Consider the following 23,848-nt stretch of genomic DNA (forward strand, 5'->3'; position numbering starts at 1 on the left):
ACCAGCATTAACTTCTTCAGCCATTTGAGCTACTGTAGCTCATCTGTTGGATCGGACGACCAAGGCCAGCCTTCACTCCCCATGTGCATCATTGAGCCTTGGCCGCCCATGACCCTGTCGCCGGTTTACCACTGTTCCTTCCTTGGACCACTTTTGATAGATACTGACCACTGCAGACCGGGAACACCCCACAAGAGCTGCAGTTTTGGAGATGCTCTGACCCAGTCGTCTAGCCATCACAATTTGGCCCTTGTCAAACTCTCTCAGATCCTTTCGCTTGCCCATTTTTCCTGCTTCTAACATCAACTTTGAGGATAAAATGTTTACTTGCTGCCTAATATATCCCACCCACTAACAGGTGGAGGTCAGTGGTCATAATGTTATGTCTACTTACATAAACAAACAGTTAGTGTTTATATAAAACAACAAATTTTATTAAACAGATTTTGGGCGTACAGGGTATATACAATGCACTCCATATAGAGCACTCCAGAAATCAAATAATCATACATCTAGCACCACCAGCGTGACACTACATTTCACCTCCTCTGTCTGAGCCAGAGCACCGACAATAGCCCACTAGCTCACCCTGTTAACTCTGATCTCATCTGAACTGCCTGAAAAATGCCAATTGGGTTGTGAAGGCATAAAAAGCCTGCTGCACAAGTGACTCAGCAAAGGTTGTTCACTGAAGGAGAGAAAATCAGCTCTGGTGTCTGAGCATGCTGTTCATACAGGGCTTAAGGTTTGGCAGGCGAGACCAGTTACCTGCTAAGACAAGCTGTAGTACATTGATACAGTACATCCACATACTGTATGTTACAACTATGGGGATTGTGGAGGTGAACTAGTGGTGTCCTTTTTTTTTAAGATACAGTGTTTAGTATGTAGTGTGAGGTTTCGACATAAGACCTGAATTATTAATGTAGCTAAGACAAAATAGTAACAATTTCAGACAGAAATTATGTAATAAATAGATATGTATTTATATATATATTAGGGCTGTCGAAGTTAACGCGATAATAACGCATTAACGCAAACTCAATTTAACGCGATTAAAAAAAATAGTGCCATTAACGCAAAATCTATTTGACCCTGCCAGTCATCCGTAGTTCATGTTGAGCAGACCTGGGGGCCACGTCCGGCCCGCGAGACATCCCCAACCGGCCCGCATGAGATTCGTGGCAATTAAAAATTTGATGTGAATAAATGTACATCACACATGCATTATAACAGGACTGTTTTGACGGGAGCGCTGTGTCTTTAAATATCCGCAAGTTTGGATTGACGTGTGCGCGAGTGTATCAGCTTCACTGTAATGCGAACAGAACTGAGTGTGACTGATGGTGGAGTTTTTAACAAGACGTGAACTTCTGAAGTATTTATTTACTGAAGTCAGGTGTAACGCTGGTTAACGATCACACTTTAGGCTCTAAATCGCTGTTACGGTACTAAACAGAGAAATACAAGAACATGAACGATGCGGGGGGGTTACACCTGAAGCTTCACTAACTAAACTGCAAAAGCAACACGGACTTTTTATAAAGTTTAACACATCCAGAACTGAAGCAGTCAGGACCAGCTCTGTGATTTTAATCCAACAGTAACAAAGGACTGAAAAACAAATGAGGTAATTAGACTCAAAACAAAATAGTGTAAAGTTTAAAAACCTGCACATTTTGTTCACATTTGTTTTTGTTTTTTTGCATTTGTTTGTATAAATAGTGAAATAATGTTGATGTTTTTACTCTGCTTACTTCTAATTTTCTGATTGTAACATCTAAACAAGAACTGTACAATTTACTGCTTTTCATAAAGAGTGGGCAGTTGTAGCCTAGTGGTTAAGGTACTGGAGTAGTAATTAGAAGGTCGCTGGTTCAAGCCCCGCCACTGCCAGGTTGCTGCTGTTGGGCCCTTGAGCAAGGCCCTTAACCCTCAATTGCTCAGACTGTAAACTGTAACTGTAATGTAAATTGCTGTGGATAAAGCCGTCTGCTAAATGCTGAAAATGTAATGTAAATGTAAATAAAGAGATAAAATTAATATTGAGCAGAATTAAGTTCACCTTATAGTGGCCCCTTGGAAAATGTAATTGCCCACCCCTGTATTACTGCCTAGTATGTGAGTGAATAAAACTCCCTTACAGTTTTCTCTTGTCCCAGCAGTTTTTAACATCAGTACATTTAGCATGAAATGTGTTCACCATTTTAATGGTAACATTTCACTTAAAAATCCTTGTTTTCTTCTTTAAAAAAAAAAATGCGATTAATCGCGATTAACTATATGAAATTCTGAGATTAATCGCGATTAAAAATTTTAATCGTTTGACAGCCCTAATATATATATATATACACACACTGATCAGCCATAACATTAAAAACGCCTCCTTGTTTCTACACTCACTGTCCATTTTATCAGCTTCACTTACCATATAGGAGCACTTTGTAGTTCTACAATTACTGACTGTAGTCCGTCTGTTTCTCTTCATGCTTTGTTAGCCCCCTTTCATGCTGTTCTTCAATGGTCAGGACCCCCTCAGGACCACTACAGAGTAGGTATTATTTGGGTGGTGGATCATTCTCAGCACTGCAGTGACACTGACATGGTGGTGGTGTGTTAGTGTGTGTTGTGCTGGTATGAGTGGATAAGACACAGCAACACTGATGGAGTTTTTAAACACCTCACTGTCCCTGCTGGACTGAGAATAGTCCACCAACCAAAAATATATCCAGCCAACAGTGCCCCTTGGACAGTTTTTACATCAAATGTCCATCCTGATGCAACCTATTTTTTAATCAATCTTGGGACCGCTACTGAGAATGCACCGACACGGGCACCACACATGTCTAGGCTGGATTTTTTCCACTCTTATCTCCAAATCTAGTCATTTCCTATTATTAACTGTGAAGAGACCCTGTCTGACCTTCCCTTCTTGGAAGTTGCCACCCAAGGAGGACGGGGGTCCCTGCTAAGTCTGGTTCCTCTCAAGGTTTTTTCCTGTATTTTCTCTGCCACTGTCACCCTCGGCTTGCTCAACAGGAGTCTTTGGTCTGTTGGTCCTAGATTCTGTAAGTTGCCTTGAGACAATGTCCAATGTAAAAAGCGCTATACAAATAAATTTGACTTGACTTTTTCCACAACAGCCAATTGTGTTTGTGTGGGTGCATGGTCAGGTCTGTGGCTCTGCTGAGTCTCAAATTTACGAGTTTAAACAGTGGTGTGTTGGCTTGTTAGACCACTGGGCCGCCAAAGTGCCCAAGCTCCCAAAAGCCCTGCAGGTGCAAGAAGTACAAAACCTAACCAGTACATACTGCTGAAACACCAGGATGAGGTCAATCAGCTTTCATGACAAACTCAGTGACCAGACTGAGACAGAACTGAACCTTCATGTAGATGTTTCCTTCAAAGGTTTCTCATTTCACCAAAAGAAATTCAGGACAAGTTTCCAAGTTTAGTTACAAGTTTCCTTTATTTATTTCCACTCCCCGTACATCTCCTGTTCATTCGCTGAAAGTCAATGCTTTCCTTAAGTGACACTGATCAATTAATTAGCATGCAGTATTCAGCTCCTGTATGACTGAAGGCTCGTTTATTGACTGAACCTCTCCCTAGAGTGAAAAGCAGACATGAAGAAGTAAGATAAAAATAAGAAGCAGTGTCTCGTTTGAGGAACAGGCTGAGTCAAATCGAGAAACAGAGAGGAAGTGGACTATCTGTAGGATTTAAGGTCTTATTCTCTTGGTAAGAATGGAAATTATGTTATGTCATGTGCTGATCAAATATAATATGCCTCTATTTGTTTGTCACACAATATTCTACATACTGTTAAAAGTATGTGGTGGCCCAGCAGGCAAGACACAGGACTAGTAATCATAAAGTTGTTGGTTCAAGCCCTACCACTGACAAGTTACCACTACTATTGGATTGAGTATGACACCTAACCTTGAGTTGCTTAGATTGTAAATGGAAACATGGAATCCTGATTATGAGCTTGCTGGATGTACCATAAACATCAATACGAAATACAATTTACAAAATGACAACACTTTTTAGTTTGTACTGCATTTTTAAAAAGTGTCCCAACTTTTCTGGTAATGGGGTTTGTATAAGGCCGGCCACCTGTGTGTATACTTGCCTGTTTGAACTCGCAGATCCTTTTCACCTACATTGCAACAGAGTGGGTACAACCAAAAATGTGGTACTTTTTACTTTGTCATTGACCTAAAAAACCCTCTTAGACTCATCACTCACGGCTCCCAAGAGGTGCAACGTTAAAGTGCTCACCCTATTCTGCATAGCTCATCAGCGTGAGTCCAGACCACAGGTTTTCAGGAGCTGGGAGTTGAATGAATCTGCTTTCTGGGTGGGAGTAGCAGTATTCCTGTTTTTCCCTTTGATTCTACATATGTCAGTTTATAGGTTTGGAAGAGGCACCTCTGGGGAGATGTTAGAGACTTAAATAGCAGAAGGGATTAACTAACTTGAGAAGCATTCACACCCTTATTCTGATTAACCTCTTATATTAGACTTGCTTGTTACAGCTTGCTTGTAAATAGCAAATATTTAAGACTACGACAATCAGCAGAAATAATTCAAGTGCAAAAGGTGGATTTGATAAAAATATACACCGACCAGGCATAGCATTATGACCACTGACAGGTAAAGTGATTATCTGGGATATATTAGGCAGCAAGTGAACATTTTATCCTCAAAGTTGATGTGTTAGAAGCAGGAAAAATGGGTGAGCGTGAGGATTTGAGCGAGGGCCGAATTTTGATGGCTAGACGACTGGGTCAGAGCATCTCCAAAACTGCAGCTCTTGTGGGGTGTTCCTGGTCTGCAGCGATCAGTATCTATCAAAAGTGGTCCAAGGAAGGAACAGTGGTAAACCGGCGACAGGGTCATGGGTGGCCAAGGCTCATTGATGCACGTGGGGAGTGAAAAAGTTAACGCTGGTTCTGATAGAAAGGTGTCAGACTCCATGCCTCGACGGGTCAGGGCTGTTTTGATCAACACAATATTAGGAAGGTGGTCATAATGTTATGCCTTATCGGTGTAAGCGCTTAGATAAGAGAATATAAGGTTAGAGCTTCTCTGTTTCAAGTCCCTCAAATGCAGATTTTCATAGTGGTGATCACCCCGGCAGTCAATCAGCTCGAGATTCCTCCAGTCGGCCAGGCGACTCAGCAGCTCGGCAAGGATAATGTCACGGCGGCTAATAGGGAACTTAATGATGAAGCAAGTCCACGTTGCACAACATGCTTGAGATCAAATCATTTTCATTGTAATTAAATTACAAAATAACAGGCGCGGAGCAAATTGGGGTGATATGCAAGTCACCGCTTCCATTACAGGAACCCGACAATAAAATTCTCATTTTAGAAAATGTATGTGCTGTAGTGAAGTACCTCTACAGAGGCACGGCTCCCTGCATAACCTCATTAGGCTGCATCCGTACGATAGGTGAGAAAATGGCCTTTGTGCTGGATGTGCCATTGTTTCCAATGAAGCGAGGAGGTGCCGCTTACCTTGCCGTTGTCCTATCTGAGCATCACGATCCACACATACTGACGTTCACTTTTTACCGAATCTGACTGAACTCTGACCCAAATTGACGCTGACCGTTTCAAAGGGCATCCAATGAGACAAAACATGTCATTTTACAGACATGACAGAGAGAGTACTGTTTTACCAGTGTCCTCTTGGCTCTGCTACCGGTCAACTGGAAACCATCTAGCCGGCACAAATTGGCCACTGTGTCTGCTGGGTGGGTAGGGGGTGGGGGTCGGACCAATAGGGTGGGGTCATCAAACGCTGTGCAAGGACCCTGCTTATGCCAAGTTCACACTACACGACTTTCCAAGTCGTCAAGTCACTGTACAGTTCACACTACACAACCGGATCTCTTGTAATCGGGAGTCTTTCAAGTCGGTGTGGCTTTCACACTACACGACTGATCGACGTTAGGGGGTTTCACACTACACCATCTATCACCAACTGGAATCGCTGTCTGGTCTCCCAAACTACGTTTTGTCACGAAAACAAACGCGAGAAGTGACGAAAGGTTTAATGATACCACGTCCAAAAATGCACGTCAACAAGTAGCGAGCGATCAAAGTTTGTGTGCTGATGTGCAGCGTAGAGTGGATTTGGCAACGCGAGCAGCATTAATTGTTCTATAGTGAGTTGGAGGTTAATAAATATTTTATGCAATGCAGTGTTGGGTGTTTTGTAGAGGATGATAAGGTCAGAAATACTGTAAAACTTGAGTGTGTGCCGATTGTGTACGCCCTGTCCCACCTTTTTACAAGTCCTCCCCTGCGTTTCCCCTCACACCGTAGCTTGCGCTCTCGTTGGCTGTTCGACAGAGCACTCATTGCCAGTCGGGCAACTCAGATCCAGATATTTGACAAGCTAGAAATCTCTCTTCGGTCCGCTCGGATCGAGTTGTTGAGTGGTTCACACATAGCAATTGAGAGCTGAGTTTCAATCGTCGAGTTGCTCCTGAGCTGGCAAATCTAGCAAAACCAGTCGGCGAGCAAAAATCAGGGCAAAAATCATGTAGTGTGAACTAGGCATTAGCAGACCGAGGTGCCTGTGCAGAAGCACGGGGGTAAAAGAAGGGGTCGCATATGAACTTGAGTGACTCCCATTCTTAATCCATAGGGTTTAATATGAACTCTTCTGGGAAGGCTTTCCACAAGGTTTAGGAGTGTGTTTATGGGAATTTTTGACCATTCTTCCAGAAGCGCATTTGTGAGGTCAGACACTGATGTTGGACGAGAAGGCCTGTCTCACAGTCTCCTCTCTAATTCATTCCAAAGGTGTTCTGTCGGGTTGAGGTCAGGACTCTGTGCAGGCCAGTCGAGTTCTTCCACACCAATCTCACTCATCCCTGTCTTTATGGACCTTGCTTTGTGCACTGGAGTGCAGTCATGTTAGTACAGGAAGAGGCCATCCCCAAACTGTTCCCACAAAGTTGGGAGCATGAAGTTGTCCAAAATTTCTTGGTATGCCGAAGCATTAAGAGTTCCTTTCACTGGAACTAAGAGGCCGAGCCCAGGTCCTGAAAAACAACCCCACATCGTAATCCTCTCACTGTCCGAGGGCATGTGAAAAGCAATATACCCTCCTCGAACGCAATCAGGGATCCAAAGCAGCGGAATACTTTTGTCAATACTTAAGTCAATATTGCGTATTGTTTTCAAACTTGCCGCTCAGTGGCACCGCTAGCAGAAAGCGGTTTTGTTGCGCATCATGAGAAAGGTGTAAACGCCGTGTTTAGCAGCAATATGCCCCCAGTCTCATGGTGAACGGAGCACAAAACGCATATGATGTCAATGCAGCCTTAAAATGCCAAACACAAGATATGACTGGATATGTCTAAGGGAGGGAGGGAATTTGTAGGCCACTAGAGCATCATAACCGAACCTGTTTTTATAGAATAAAACACATTCAAGCTGGAACAGAAAAGCGTGAGGGATATGTGGTTCAGGACAAAGCCTTTTGTGTACTGAAAAGGAAGTGAGGCATGTTTGCGCCATAAAACCTCTATTAAAAAGAGCTGTGGTGAGCAAATGTTGCAGATACTGTCGTAACTTCCCGATTTGGACACAGCACAGTAAAACTCAATGTCAAACCAACAATAAACCAGTTGTAAAATGTGGTTAAGCCATGATTGTAGAGCATTTGGGTGGAACAGTGGAGTATTGTGCTAGCCCATCATTGATGAGATCTTGATAACTCAAGTCTGAATCCTAACCGGTGCTTTAAACCTGTCTGGGTGTCCATACAGGCATAACTGGCTGTGTCTGAGGTAGAGCTGTCAAAGGGTCTTAATTGCAGCTGTACAATCAAGAAGTTGTTGTTGACTGTTGTCTGAGCTGCTGTAACAAAGAAATTTCCTGCAAAGGATCAATAAAGGATCAATAAAGAATCTATCTATCTATCTATCTATCTATCTATCTATCTATCTATCTATCTATCTATCTATCTATCTATCTATCTATCTATCTATCTATCTATCTATCTATCTATCTATCTATCTATCTATCTATCTATCTATCTATCTATCTATCTATCTATCTATCTATCTATCTATCTATCTATCTATCATGACCTCTGGTCTCTTGTTGAGATGCCCACACTGGTGTCTCCCTGTAAGAGTCCACCACTGGCGAGAAACAATATGTGGTAGTGGTAGTCTAGTGGGTAGAGCTTTGGGCTATCAGTTGAAAGATTGAGAGTTTGAATCCCAGCTATGCAGCCACTGTTGGGTCCTTGAGCAAGGCCCTTAACCCTGTCTGCTCCAGGGGTGCCGTACAATGGCTGACCCTGAGCTTTGACCCCAGCTTCCAAACAAGCTGGAATATGCGGAAAATACATTTCATTGTACTGTACATCTGAATATGTATATACAGTGACGCCCGAAATTATTCATACCCCTGGCAAATTTTGACTTAAAGTTACTTTTATTCAACCAGCAAATTTTTTTTTGACCAAAAATGACACAGGCGTCTCCCAGAAGATAATAAGACGATGTACAAGAGGCATCATTGTGGAAAAAAATATCTCTCAGCTTTTATTTACATTTGAACAAAAAGTGGCATGTCCAAAATTATTCATACCCTTCTCAATAATCAATAGAAAAGCCTTTATTGGCTATTACAGCAATCAAACGCTTCCTATAATTGCTGACCAGCTTTTTGCATGTCTCCACTGGTACTTTTGCCCATTCATCTTTAGCGATGAGTTCCAACTCTTTCAGGTTGGGGGGTCTCCTTGCCATCACCCTGATCTTTAGCTCCTTCCACAGATTCTCAATTGGATTCAAGTCAGGACTCTGGCTGGGCCACTGCAAAACGTTAATGTTTTTGTCCGCTAACCATTTCTTCACCACTTTTGCTGTGTGTTTTGGGTCGTTGTCGTGCTGAAATGTCCACTGGTGCCCAAGGCCAAGTTTCTCTGCAGACTGCCTGATGTTGTTGAGAATCTTGATGTATTGCTCTTTTTTCATTGTGCCGTTTACTGTGATTAGGTCCCCTGGTCCACTGGCTGAAAAACACCCCCAAATCATTAGGTTCCCACCACCATGGATGGTGTTATTAGGGTTGAAGGCTTCTCCTTTTTTACGCCAAATGAAGGATACATCATTGTGGCCAAACAATTAAACTTTTGTTTCATCTGACCATAAAACAGAAGACCAGAAGTCTTCTTCTTTGTCCAGATGAGCAATGGACATGCCACTTTGTTCAAATGTAAATAAAAGCTGAGAGATATTTTTTTCCACAATGATGCCTCTTGTACATCGTCTTATTATCTTCTGGGAGACGCCTGTGTCATTTCCGGTCAAAAAAAAAATTGCTGGTTGAATAAAAGTAACTTTAAGTCAAAATTTGCCAGGGGTATGAATAATTTCGGGCTTCACTGTATGACAAATAAAGGCATTCTATATGCAGCCGGCAACTGTGCACATGTTGGCGAGTGGCAATTCTGAATGCAATAGGTGGATTGGCATTGATTAGACTGGAAGAAAAACAGAAACAAATTTGAATTCATGTCCGAGCATATTATTTTACCACTGTTTTATCCCGGTCTTGGTCGTAGTGGGGCACGCTGCAGTAACACATCCAGAATAAGAAGCCAATTCATCACAGGGTCTCGACCACCCCCCATCAGTCTGTACATACATGCCCGACCGGCCCATATTACCACTAGATATTTGAACCCTGGATCTCAGCACTAGTGGGCTACCGTAATTTTACTACTAAACCACCCAAGCGTCCTCTTAAATAATACAAAGGATCTTTAAAAAGTTTCCGCACTTTTATACACTTTTATATTTTGGTTGGAAACTGTGAGGGTGGGAGGAGTAGTAATCGGTCGTGTCTGAGAGACTGAGAGACGCTTATAGTCTGGATTTAGCGACATCTGATTTCCACCTTTTTGGACTGCTCAAAGAAGCTTTAAGGGGAGGAAGATTTTCATGTGATGATGATGTGAAAGCAGCAGTGCATCAGTGGCTACACACTGAAACACACTGATGGCATTAAAAGCTGGTACGACGCTGGGAAAAATGCTTCAGAAGGTGATTGTGTAGGAAAGTGATGCCATTTGTTTTTGAAATTCTTAATAAATAGAGTTTAAAAAGTGCAGCAGCTTTTTGAAGAACACTCATATTTATAATTCTAGGCAAACAGAGCAATTTATACCAAAAATGACTGCAGTGCTGTAACATTTCCCGTTTTTTTATGCAGAACACATTGTTTTCAAATCTGTTCAGACTTCTCCACACCATCAGCACCTTCTTTACACTGAGTGTCAATATCAGAGCAGCCCTAAATGGGCCAAATTGTCAGAGCTTAATCAATTCTGCTACAAAAGCTCTTTTCAGATGCCAGTATTCTCCTTGTGGTGGTTCAATCTCGCATCTCTTCTCAACTCTATGGTTCCTTTGTCAACTCTATGGCTTTTAAGTGAATAATCTATACTGTTAGACGAATGACTTGATATTCTGCTCCTTGCTTTTTCCTTTTTTGCAGGAAAAGCGAGTCAGTCTTTTCAGTGATGTGAGGTACCGGCAGGAACTCAATCCTTTCCATCTTGAATGTGTGTGTGTGTGTGTGTGTGTGTGTCTAACCGGCAACCTCTTGGACAAAGTTGAATGGTAGAATGGGACTATTGTTCCAAGACCACTTTCAAAACCACAGACATGCTAACTGTATGCAAGACCTCTCACACATACTGTAAAAAAAACTTGAATGAATAATGCACTAAATGGTTTCACTATTTACAAACCGGGGTCACTCTAGACCAGCACAAACACATGTAAGCACATGTACACTGATCAGCCATAACATTAAAACCACCTCCTTGTTTCTACACTCACTGTCCATTTTATCATCTCCACTTACCATATAGAAGCACTTTGTAGTTCTACAATTACTGACAGTTTTCTCTACATACTTTTTAGCCCCCTTTCATGCTGTTCTTCAATGGTCAGGACCCCCACAGGACCACTACAGAGCAGATATTATTTGGGTGGTTTGTCATTCTCAGCATTGCATTGACACTGACATGGTGGTGGTGTGTTAGTATGTATTGGAGTTGGATGGATTGGATGGAGTTTTTAAACACCTCACTGTCACTGCTGGACTGAGAATAGTCCACCAACCAAAAATATCCAGCCAACAGCGCCCCGTGGGCAGCGTCCTGTGACCACTAATGAAGGTCTACAAGATGACCAACTCAAACAGCAGCAATAGATGAGCGATCGTCTCTGACTTTACATCTACAAGGAGGACCAAATAGGTAGGAGTGTCTAATAGAGTAGACAGTGAGTGGACACAGTATTTAAAATCTCCAGCAGCGCTGCTGTGTCTGATCCACTCATACCAGCACAACACACACTAACACACCACCACCATGTCAGTGTCACTGCAGTGCTGAGAATGATCCAACACCCAAATAATACCTGCTCTGTGGTGGTCCTGTTGGGGTCCTGACCATTGAAGAACTGGGTGAAAGCAGGCTAAAAAGGTATGTAGAGAAACAGATGGACTACACCAGTGGTGCGTCCACCGCCAGTCCCTTTATGCTCAAACCCTGGTTATCGGTACATTATTTGCTCCTCATTTATATACAGTTAAACTCCACTCAACTTTATCATGCTGCTGACTCCACCCACTTTGCCTGGGCAGTGGTCACTTCACCTTCATACAGCTTGTGCAGAACATGAATGACTTCTGATCGGTCACACCGCTTCCAATGTGAACTTATTATATTATATTAGTTTGGAACTAAGTTGTATTAATTATAGACATGATACACTGGAATTATACAACCGGACCCACCGTGACCCTTACCAGGTGATGGTAAAACATGAAAATGAATGACATTAATGAATGGAAGTTTTGTTATTAGGATAACCCACCTTGGAAGAAAGCAGTCATGCTCTGTTTAAACACATGGGTGTCATATTTCGACCCGGCAGATGTGCCTTGCTGCTTAATTATAAGGAAAGTCTACTTCAACGGGCCCATAACCCTAAGTCACGCCTCCCGAACAACACATCTGGCCTATCAATTTCTTTAAAATAACACAAACGAATAAGGCTTGAAGGAATTCTCCAATGAACACGCTGCACCACTGGGCTAGTAACGGAAGAGCAGATAAATCTCTGTAATGTAAAAAGAAATAAATGTCATCCTTTGCTCCCCTGTCCAGCAGAAACCTTGGCTGGCGGCCTCCGGAGGCCAATCGGCCGCTGACTCCACTCTCTCATCTCCTAATGGGCATGCAAGTGATTACTGAGCCATAAGAGCTTCTTCCGACTCCACAAATGATCATCAATCATACTATTGAATCTTCAAAGTTGTCCAATTCACCAAGTCTCCAGTGTAATCAAATCCAGTGATGCAGCAGCCTCAGCAGTCAAAGGCTGTCACATGCCGTAAGCTTGACTGACAACTTGTCGAACAGCTCCGGATGCCATAAACGTTATTGATGTTGCCACTCTTTTTACGTCAGGCGAATGTCTGCTTTTTTCTCCTTAATAAGCTCATGAGGCTATTTGGATTAATAAAGTAGCAACAGAAAACACTTTGACCAGTATTGCGTGGTTAACGCTGTCAGGACTGTCAGTGGACCTATTTATAAAACTCTTTGTCCTGAATCACAATGTCATCTGTGGGCTGTAATCTTTTAAGGCTATTAGTAGAGAGGGTTTAGTAACAGGAAGCTCTTTAACCAACATTATGTGGTTAAACTCTGCTAACATCATTACATCTTAAAAGAAAGTCATTTCAAACCCATCGCAATGACTTGAATTTCTGCTTTAATTACTAATTAAATGTGGTCTGATCTTTATTCAAGTAATAATAACAGATAAAACTAATTAAACAACAGTTTTTGGATGCTCATGTGGCGAAGTGGTCTAATGCACTACCACATCAGAGCATAGTATTGGAACTCACAAGCTGAAATCTCAGCACAGATACCAAGCTGGTCACAACTGGCTGTTTGAGGAAGGGAAGATCAGACAGAGTCTCTTCCCACTACCACTGCGATATACCAGTAAAATAAAGGCGATCACATGGAGCTTAGGTTCTGTGTAGGAACCAACATTGGCAGGTAAGGAAATAACCGCAAATTGAACACATATTGCTGGGGGAGATGGTGATCTGTCCCGTTTTGATCACATTGGGGTTGTGCAAGATGCAGCAGATTCACAATCAGAAATTGGAAATGACTGATTGGGAGATCCAGAAAAAATGATTAAATTTCTACACGTCTGGCAAGGCCAGCATGGATTCTTTCTAAATTTTTCTAACATACACTGATCAAGCATAACATTAAAACCACCTCCTTGTTTCTACACTCACTGTCCATTTTATCAGCTCCACTTACCATATAGAAGCACTTTGTAGTTCTACAATTACTGACTGTAGTCCATCTGTTTCTCTGCATACTTTGTTATCCCTCTTTCTTGCTGTTCTTCAATGGTCAGGACCACTACAGAGCAGGTATTATTTGAGTGGTGGATCATTCTCAGCACTGCAGTGACACTGACATGGTGGTCACTATCACTGCTGGACTGAGAATAGGCCACCAACCTAAAATATTCAGCCAACAGCACCCCATAGGCAGCGTCCTGTGACCACTGATGAAGGTCTAGAAGATGACCAACTCAAACAGCAGCAATAGATGAGCGATCATCACACACTACACACCACCACCATGTCATTGTCACTGCAGAGCTGAGAATGATCCACCAGCTAAATAATACCTACTCTGTGGCAGTTCTGTGGGGGTCCTGACCATTGAGGAACAGGGTAAAAGCAGGCTAACAAAAGTATGTAGAAACAGATGGACTACAGTCAGTAATTGTAGAACTACAAAGTGCTCATATATGGTAAGTGGAGCTGATAAAATGGACAGTGAGGTGGTTTTAATGTTATGGCTGATCAGTGTAGTTCTGAATAAATTGTTTCCTGAATTATGGTAGATGACGAGTCCTAAGGCAGCAGGGCAGCTTATGGTTAAAAGGAGGTTCTGATTGGGTGTACAGCGCAGGTCTGTCATTTTGTCTCACATACCATTACATACAACATACTAGGTACATCGCAGAGCCAAGACATGCTTTTTTAATGCCCATAATTATGAATCATGCAACAAAACTATCAAGTTATCATTTGAAATGTTGTTAAATTTAAAATGAGCTTTGATGATTACTGGTGATTAAAAACAATGTTGAATTCCCAGAGTATTTTACCCAAAAAATTCACAAATAGACCATAAAGTCACATGCCATGACATTTTGACTGATGAACTGTCAGAGCGTCCTACTGAGCTCTGCCGAACACAAAAGCAGTCACTGTTATGGTTTAGGGTGCAGAGCACCAAAAATACATTTATTCTTTAGCAAATGACTTTTGGTCATTGCAAATGATCTTTATGGTACGTTGGGGACAGTTTACAAACAGGACATTCCACAATGCCAGACACATGAGATTCACGATGCAATTTATGCTTCTAAATACTTAAACTGTTAATCTACATCTGCTAAATCTGACACAGTAAGTGTCTAATTTACTGGGGTTTAATAAAACTTGTTTTTTAAATTTATATATTAATGTATTATTATTATTTATTAATGTATTTGTAGTAAACCACACTTAAGAAGACTTAAGAGATTTCTGCAGCTGTCTTGTTGTTACTCTTGGCTTCACTTTTCACCTTCATCAGCAACACATGTGCTTTTGCTGTGATCTTTACAAGTCATTTACTGCCAAGTAAAGCAAAAACAAGACTAAACCATTTGTAGAAAAATGCTTTTGTAGCCTTGTTCATATATATATATATGCATCACTTTAATTCTTCTTCTCAGACGTTTTTCATTAGGTCATCACCTTAACAAATGTCACCTAATCACCTAATGTCTGTAACACAGAAGATTCACGTACTTCTACCAGCCTGAACTGTGAGCTATTAACAATGTGTTCATCAAAATACTGTTGATTGTTTGCTGGGGGTCACCACAGCAGATCATTCATCTCCATCCTAGCCTGTCCTAAACATCCTCCTGTATCAACTTCTCACTCTGGCCTAACAGTAACATATTTTCCACCAGTTCCCTGCTGGCCAACAGTAAAAGTGGTGGTCATTGTAACCAATCTGGTATGTCAACCTAACTTTTTATCTACATTTAATTTTGCACAGTTTTTACACAAGATGCCCTTCCTGAGGCAAAAACCCTTTCAGACAAGGTACCAAGCAGAGTGACTTGTGGGTGGTCAACAAGAACACCCTAGGATTTAGGTTTTGTTGAAGAAATTATAAATGGTACATATACACCGAATGAACAAACCCCACAACTAACATTTAGATATGTAGGAATTCTTGTGGGCATACAGAAAATATACCTTAAGACTAAGTAAGGACCTCTGGAGATACCAACACCACCTGCTGTGCCACCATGCCACCGCAAATCAAGTCTATTCAAATTACTGTATGTTATGGAAGTGGTAGCTCAGTGGTTAGGGCTCTGGGCTATTACTAGAAATGTTGAGAGTTTGAATACTGACTGAATCTACCAAGAAGTCACTATTGGTCCCTCAGCTCCAGGGGTGCCGTATAAGTGAATAAAATAATTCCAATGTGTTGTACATGAGTACTTGTATACAGTACTCTGTTGGCATTCTTCTTATGCAATAACCAATAAAGTGAGCAACGGTAGCTTACATGGTTCATCTACCACGCCTACAGAGTGTAGTTTGTTCCCTTGGTGAGTCATTCGAAGAGAAACTCATTTTAATTGTTGGTGGTTAACAAAAACTACTTAGAGTGTTTTTTAGAAGATTAATTCTTGTAGGTTATAGTTCTTGAATCAATCCTAGAAACACTGGGGACAAGGCTGGAATACATAGGAAAATGTCCCAAGTCGCAAGTGTTTACTGTTAGAAGTCAGACGTTCATAGATCTGACCTTTAGCCGAATGCTGGGTCATTTGAATAAAGGTAAGTGTAAGTGTCAAAGGTAAGTGTCACGGGTTCTCACAAACTATTCAGAATGTTTATTAAAAAATATCAGAAGATTAATTCTGATTTGTAATAGCTCTTGAAGCAATCCCAGAAACACTGGGCACAAGGCTGGAATACACTTATTTAACCTGGAACCATTGGGGAGCCAACACTACCTGCTGCACATCCATGCTGATGTCTTAAACAGCCGATCTATCCAAAATTATTAAAGTTTCCATCATAGTAACTACTTTTCTTACTTTCAGTGTTCTCCAGGGAACCTTAGGTGTTCTTGCTAGGATGTGACCCCTTGAAATAATCAGTACTTGATAGATTTTTGAACATAGTTACAGGGAAAAGGTTTAATCTAGCACTCCATTTGGGTCTTCGTGTTTGATCCTGTGGTCCCAACAAGTTGTGGCAGACCACAGGAACACCTCAGAACTCTATGGTTCCACCTATGGAACCTGGAACCATTGGGGAGCCAACACTACCTGCTGCACATCCATGCTGATGTCTCATACAGCCGATCTATCCAAAATTATTAAAGTTTCCATCATAGTAACTAGTTTTCTTACTTTCAATGTTCTCCAGGGAGAACATTGAACGCCTTCTTGCTAGGATGTTCTTGCTAGGATGAACCAAAGGGGTACGAATATGACCCCTTGAAATAATCAGTACTTGATAGATTACAGGGAAAAGGTTTAATCTAGCACTCCATTTGGGTCTTCGATTTGATCCTGTGGTCCCAACAAGTTAGAACTCTATGGTTCCACCTATGGAACAATCAGCCATACCCTGAGGAACCATGTTTTCAGAAAGTGAACCTTGTAAGTTCCTCCAGAGCACTCGTGATATCTACAAACCAAAATGTGGTACAAAAGGAGCATGGTGATTAAGACACAGTATTACTGGGTGTCTGCATACCTTGAATATGATGACTTGGCAGCTGTGGACGTGTTCTTGTAAGAAACCCTTACAGATGTTGAAAAAGTCGCATTCTGCCTGGTTCTGCCCGAGACTGGCGGTGCTGGCAACCAGAAAAACGGCTTTCTTGAGTAGGAAAGCTAGAAAATCCCTTACGAAGGCGGTTCACGATGATTTTCCGTTATTCCACGGTGTAGCCTGTAGCTGAGGATTCGGTCATTAGGGGAGAGGGGTTCAGGCCGGGAGGTGTTCGGGGGGATGTGCGGCTCTCGTTCCAGGAAAAAACGCGCTCCTGATATAGCGGAACCTCAAAACGGGGTGCAGGAAGAGCTCTGCTGGAAACGGAACCCTGATCGCCAAATTTCCTCTGCTCCTTTAATGAGAAATAGCGGCCTACAGTTGGCGATGCGCGATCGCAGCGTTGAGCGGTAATATCGGGTGAAATGACCGGTGGGATGACGGACGGACCGCTGATCAGACTCGGCTGGAGCTGAAGAGCTGCTGCTGCTGCTGGAAGGGGCGGGGCCGGGGATTTTTCTAACTCCGCCCACTGACTCAACCCGGAACGACATGCACACACAACGGTTCTGTCTGAAACTGCAGCCTGAGAGGCTGATCAGCCCAAAAGCCCCCACCAAGATCACTACCAGAGAGGTGGTGCATACTACCCCCCAGAGGAAATCTGCTCTAACAATGCTATTTGAAACGTAAGGTCACATTTGACATTAGGAAGGAACCCCCCTCATCCCAAAAATGTGCATGAAAATCGCTATTGCATAACCATAACAGTTGTGTAGGTCACTGTCAGGATTACATTACAACCCCAAATCAGACAAAGTTGGGACAGTAAATGCAAATCAAATAAAACCACAGTGTTCCTTACATTTACTTTGACTTTTATTTGATTGCAGACAGTTTAAACTCAAGATATTTCATGTTTTATCTGCTCAACCTCATTTCATTTGTTAATAAACCTCCATTCCTGCATTTCCTGCAACACATTCCAAGAAAGTAGGCACATGCTGATGTCCTAAACAGCCGATCTATCAAAATTATTAAAGTTTCCATCATAGTAATTACTTTTCTTACTTTCAGTGTTCTCTAGGGAGAACTAGGGGAGAACAGTGTTCCTGCTAGGATGAACCAAAGGGGTACGAATATGACCCCTTAAAATAATCAGTACTTGATAGATTTTTGAACATAGTTACAAGGAAAAGGTTTAATCTAGCACTCCATTTGGGTCTTCAATTTGATCCTGTGGTACCAACAAGTTGTGGCAGACCACAGGAACACTTCAGAACTCTATGGTTCCACCTGTGGAACCTTCATTTCATTGGTTAATAAACCTTCATTCTTGCATTTCCTGCAACACATTCCAAAAAAGTTGGCACAGGGGCAATTTAGGGCTAGTAATGAGGTGAAAAAACTAAATCAAACAGGTGATGTCAACAGGTGATTGTAATCAAGGTTTGGTACAAAAGAGACATCCAGAAAATCCCAGAGCAATCGTGATATCTACAAACTAAAATGTGGTACAAAAGGAGCATGGTGATTAAAACACAGTATTACTGGGTATCTGCATACCTTGAATATGATGACTTGACAGCTGTGGACGTGTTCTTGTAAGAAACCCTTACAGATGTTGAAAAAGTCGCATTCTGCCTGGTTCTTGCCCGAGACTGGCGGTGCTGGCAGTAATGAGGTGAAAAAACTAAATAATGATGTGATTTCAAACAGGTGATGTCAACAGGTGATTGTAATCATGATTTGGTACAAAAGCAGCATCATGAAAGGCTGAGTCTTTGATGAGCAAAGATGATCAGAGGATCTCCAGTTTGTGAACAAATACATAAGAAAATGATTGAAATGTTTAAAAACAATGTACCTCAAAGAGAGATTGAAAGAGATTTGTATAATTCTCCCTCTACAGCGCATAATATCATTAAATGATTCAAGGAATTGAAAGGAATTTTAGTGCGTAAAAGACAAGGGCGCAAGTATAAGCTGAACGTCTGTGATCTTCGATCCCTCAGACAGCACTGTATTAAAAACCGCCACTCAACAATAGCTGATGTAACCACATGGACAAGGGATTACTTTGGCAAACCTTTGTCAAGCACTACAATACAGAGTTACATGCACAAATGGCACTTAAAACTTTACTGTGCAAAAAAGAAGCCTTATGTTAACCACGTCCAGAATCTGTGTTGAATTCTCTGGGTTCTGAGGCATCTAGGATGTGTTGCAGGCCTGTAATGCAGGAATGGATGATTATTAATAAATGACATGAAGTTGAGCAGACAAAACATGAAATATCTCAGGTTCATCCTGTCTGCAATTAAATAAAATTCAAAGTAAATGTAAGAAATTGTGTTTTTTTTTTTATTATTTGCATTTTCCATGCTGTCCCAACTTTTTTTCTGATTTGGGGTTGTAATTTTGCAGCCCATAAAACATAGAGATGCAGCCAATGCTCTTGTACTTTGTGCCAATTATCAGAGTTGAAAGACTCTTCTGTAAATAGAAGGGCAAAGACCTTGTCAAATTATAGGGACTGAAAACGTGATGCCATGCCATGGTTGGCTCTTATATGCCCTGAATTACTGCCTGTTATAGATACCTACCAGGCATTTAAAAGAAACTAAAACTACTTGGTTTGTTCCCTTTAAAAACAATGTTTCAAAAGAATTAATTTAAATATAAATACCACGGCTGTACATATGCCCTAGCAGAGTAACAGACAGTGGAACAAGGTTTGCTTTCTAGTTCCTAGTTTTACACATTGTCTGATACTGACACCAGTAATAACTGGTGCAGTAACTGTAGTTTTGTTACATATTCATGCATTATTTGTCAATACTGATAGGACTTGTTGTCTATAACTTCAAAGAGAGTTTAATACCCTTAACTAAATCACTGTTGTGTCACAGCTGGCTGGGTTGTTAATCTGTACATCCTGCACACACCAATTAATAAATTATACCGTACATGATCCCTGAGTGATAAAAATAAGAGAAAATTACTAATGCTGAGAGTTTCCAAGTCAAGATATGAAGTCTAAATTTCTCTAGGAGGCTAAGAGATGACAGCATGTCCAGATAAGCTTTTCAGTTCTTTGTTTATATACATATGTTCATATTTATATGTTCTGTGGCACAATCCACAGTTTTTCAGTGTGCTGCTTTTTTGTCACACCTGAAAAAAACAACACAACAAGTCTCTGTGCCAACTCATTCAACATATTCCCCAGAAACAGAACCACTGATTAATACCTACAAGTCTAAACGTGTTTCATTTCTTCAATTAAAAATGTGTTTCAATGCTACAACTGGAGTCATGATTTTTTTTCTGATTTGTGAAATAAAATGAAATAAATACAGATCTAGATTGTAGCAAAATATGTTTACATCTAATCAAATAATTTAATCTTAATCCAAGTTAAGCAAGTATACAATTACAAGAGCGAATTTGAAACTAAACGAGTCCTGCTTTTGTGAGAGCAGTAATTGTAGTTATATTATTTTGAGGATCATTCTTTCTTTTAAAGATTCAAAGACATTTAATGATGTGAAGAATGTTAAAGGGTAACAACAAAGCTATAACACCAAATACCAAACCTATAACAAAGATAAAAAGCCATAAATGGATAAGTGTTGACAGCTGGCTGGGTTATTAGTTTGTACATTTAGCACATAAGAACTAGTACTACATATATATATATATATATATACAGTGGGGTCAAAAAGTATTTAGTCAGCCACTGATTGTGCAAGTTCTCCTACTTAGAAAGATGAGAGAGGTCTGTAATTTTCATCATAGGTACACTTCAACTATGAGAGACAAAATGAGAAAAAAAAAAATCCAGGAAATCACATTGTAGGATTTTTAAAGAATTTATTTGTAAATTATGGTGGAAAATAAGTATTTGGTCAATAACAAAAGTTCAACTCAATACTTTGTAACATAACCTTTGTTGGCAATGACAGAGGTCAAACGTTTCCTGTAAGTCTTCACCAGGTTTGCAGACACTGTAGCTGGTATTTTGGCCCATTCCTCCATGCAGATCTTCTCTAGAGCAGTGATGTTTTGGGGCTGTCGCTTGGCAACACGGACTCCACAAATTTTCTATGTGGTTGAGGTCTGGAGACTGGCTAGGCCACTCCAGGACCTTGAAATGCTTTTTACGGAGCCACTCCTTTGTTGCCCGAGCGGTGCGTTTGGGATCATTGTCATGCTGGAAGACCCAGCCACGTTCCATCTTCAATGCTCTCACTGATGGAAGGAGGTTTTGGCTTAAAATCTCACGATACATGGCCCCGTTCATTCTTCCCTTAACACGGATCAGTCGCCCTGTCCCCTTTGCAGAAAAACAGCCCCAAGGTATGATGTTTCCACCCCCATGCTTCACAGTAGGTATGGTGTTCTTGGGTTTTTCTTCTTCCTCCAAACACGACGAGTTGAGTTTTTACCAAAAAGTTCCATTTTGGTTTCATCTGACCACATGATATTCTTCCAATCCTCTTCTGGATAATCCATATGCTCTCTGGCAAACTTCAGACGGGCCTGGACATGTACTGGCTTAAGCAGGGGGACACGCCTGGCACTGCAGGATTTGAGTCCCTCTCTGCGTGGTGTGTTACTGATGGTAGCCTTTGTTACTTTGGTCCCAGCTCTCTGCAGGTCATTCATCAGGTCCCTCCGTGTAGTTCTGGGATTTTTGCTCACCGTTCTCATGATCATTTTGACCCTACGGGATGAGATCTTGCGTGGGGCCCCAGATCGATGGAGATTATCAATGGTCTTGTATGTCTTCCATTTTCTTACAATTGCTCCCACAGTTGATTTATTCACATCAACCTGCTTGCCTATTGTAGATTCACTCTTCCCAGCCTGGTGCAGGTCTACAATTTTCTTCCTGGTGTCCTTCGACAGCTCTTTGGTCTTGGCCATGGTTGAGTTTGGAGTCTGACTGTTTGAGGCTGTGGACAGGTGTCTTTTATACAGATAACGAGGTCAAACAGGTGCCATTAATACAGGTAACGAGTGGAGGACAGAAGAGCTTCTTAAAGAAGAAGTTACAGGTCTGTGAGAGCCAGAAATCTTGCTTGTTTGTGGGTGACCAAATACTTATTTTCCACCATAATTTACAATAAAATTCTTTAAAAATCCTACAATGTGATTTCCTGGATTTTTTTTCTCATTTTGTCTCTCATAGTTGAAGTGTACCTATGATGAAAGTTACAGACCTCTCTCATCTTTCTAAGTAGGAGAACTTGCACAATCAGTGGCTGACTAAATACTTTTTGGCCCCACTGTATATAAATGTTATTATGAAGTGACATTATATACAGTATATGACATTAACATAGCTGAAAATTCACACTCTGGCCTTAGGTGACAAAGCACTCATTTTCCTCTCAAAAATAATTAGCAAAATAAAGTGTGTATTACAAACACTTTTATACACACATAATACCACATATATACCACAGAATGGTGACAGTTAGTGCTCTGGTGTCCTGGTTGTTGTTAATTCTTGGGCACAGTACAGCCCTGATGGTAAGGGTGTCTGGTTTTTCTTTTGGTGCATGGTGCAAACCACCCCACCCTTCACAGGCCTTTATGGGTTTATGATTACATTATTTTTCTTTGCTTGTTTTCTTTGCGTCTGTGTCTGCTCTGACAATTAAGGTTCATATAAAATCTAAGAGTGTTAAACTTCCAACTTTATACATTTCTCCTTACCAAGTGATTCTTGTTTATTTAACTTTTTAAATTAGGAAACCCAGTTGTAGTTTTGTTTGTCATTAATCAAATAAGGACAGTTTATCATTTATAATGAGAGGGCCCTAGAAAGACAAATTAGGCCATAGTCTCGGGGGAAAAAAGAGAAACTGCGTTACTACAGAGTGTTTGTAGCCTGAATGAGTAGAGATAGTGAGGAAAAACTGAGAACTGTAATAAAAATGAAAAGAAATGATGAGATGAATCTCACTTTGCACATACTATAGAAGCTTAAAACTCTTTGTTTAAGGTTGACACACCTGATAATTGCAGGAGAAATTATTTAAATGTAATTAAAATTTACATTTTACTTTTAGTTCTACAGCGTTTAGTTGAAGCTTCAGTCCAGAGGAACTTCAGTAAACAGTTGTCTAGGTAAAAGAACAGTTTTTTTTCAGAATCTAGATGTCTGTTAATAATAATAATTATTATTATTATTATTAGTAGTAGTAGTAGTAGTAGTAGTAGTATCAATAGTATTACTCCAACTACTTTTTTTCTTGGCCGAGCGGCACGGTGGCTAAATGGACAGCACTGTCGCTTCACAGCAAGAAGGTCCTGGGTTCGATCCCCAGGTGGGGTGGTCTGGGTCCTTTCTGTGTGGAGTTTGCCTGTTCTCCCCGTGTCTGCATGGGTTTAGTCCGGGTGCTTTGGTTTTCTCCCACAGTCCAAAGACATAGACATGCAAGTGAGGTCAATCAAAGACACTAAATTGTTTGATATAACCTTGTGTAATGAGTAACTACTGTTCCTGTCATAAATGTAACCAAAGTGTAAAACATGATGTTAAAATCCTAATAAACAAACAAATTCTCTTGGTTAAAGAGGAAAAGAACCTTAATCTCATTAAACAAATAGTTGGCCTACTTGCAAATACTTGTCTTAGCCTCAACAGTAATGAGATGACTCCTGTAAAAAATCTGACTCTGTCCAGTAAAAAGATAAAAAGATTATTCTTCTAAAAATAAATAAATAAATAAATAAATAAATAAATAAAAGGGACAGTGGTAGCCCAGTGGGTAGAGCTTTGGGCTATCGACCGGAAGATTGGCAGTTCAAATCCAGGCTCAGCTATGCAGCCACTGTTGGGTCCTTGAGCAAGGCCCTTAAACCTGTCT

At 41.0% G+C, this 23,848-nt stretch overlaps 1 protein-coding gene across 1 annotated transcript in view; it reads right to left on the reverse strand.

Moving 5' to 3' along the window:
* Positions 1–17,427, reverse strand: part of galnt1 (UDP-N-acetyl-alpha-D-galactosamine:polypeptide N-acetylgalactosaminyltransferase 1) — a 111,949-nt gene extending 94,522 nt beyond the window's left edge. Inside the window, exon 1 of the mRNA XM_062985270.1 lies at positions 16,947–17,427. The gene's annotated coding sequence lies outside the window, so the exon portion shown is untranslated. The remainder of the gene's footprint in view (positions 1–16,946) is intronic.
* Between the last annotated feature and the right edge of the window lie 6,421 nt (positions 17,428–23,848).

Source organism: Trichomycterus rosablanca, chromosome 23 (genome assembly GCF_030014385.1).
Source record: "Trichomycterus rosablanca isolate fTriRos1 chromosome 23, fTriRos1.hap1, whole genome shotgun sequence".
NCBI lineage: Eukaryota > Metazoa > Chordata > Actinopteri > Siluriformes > Trichomycteridae > Trichomycterus > Trichomycterus rosablanca.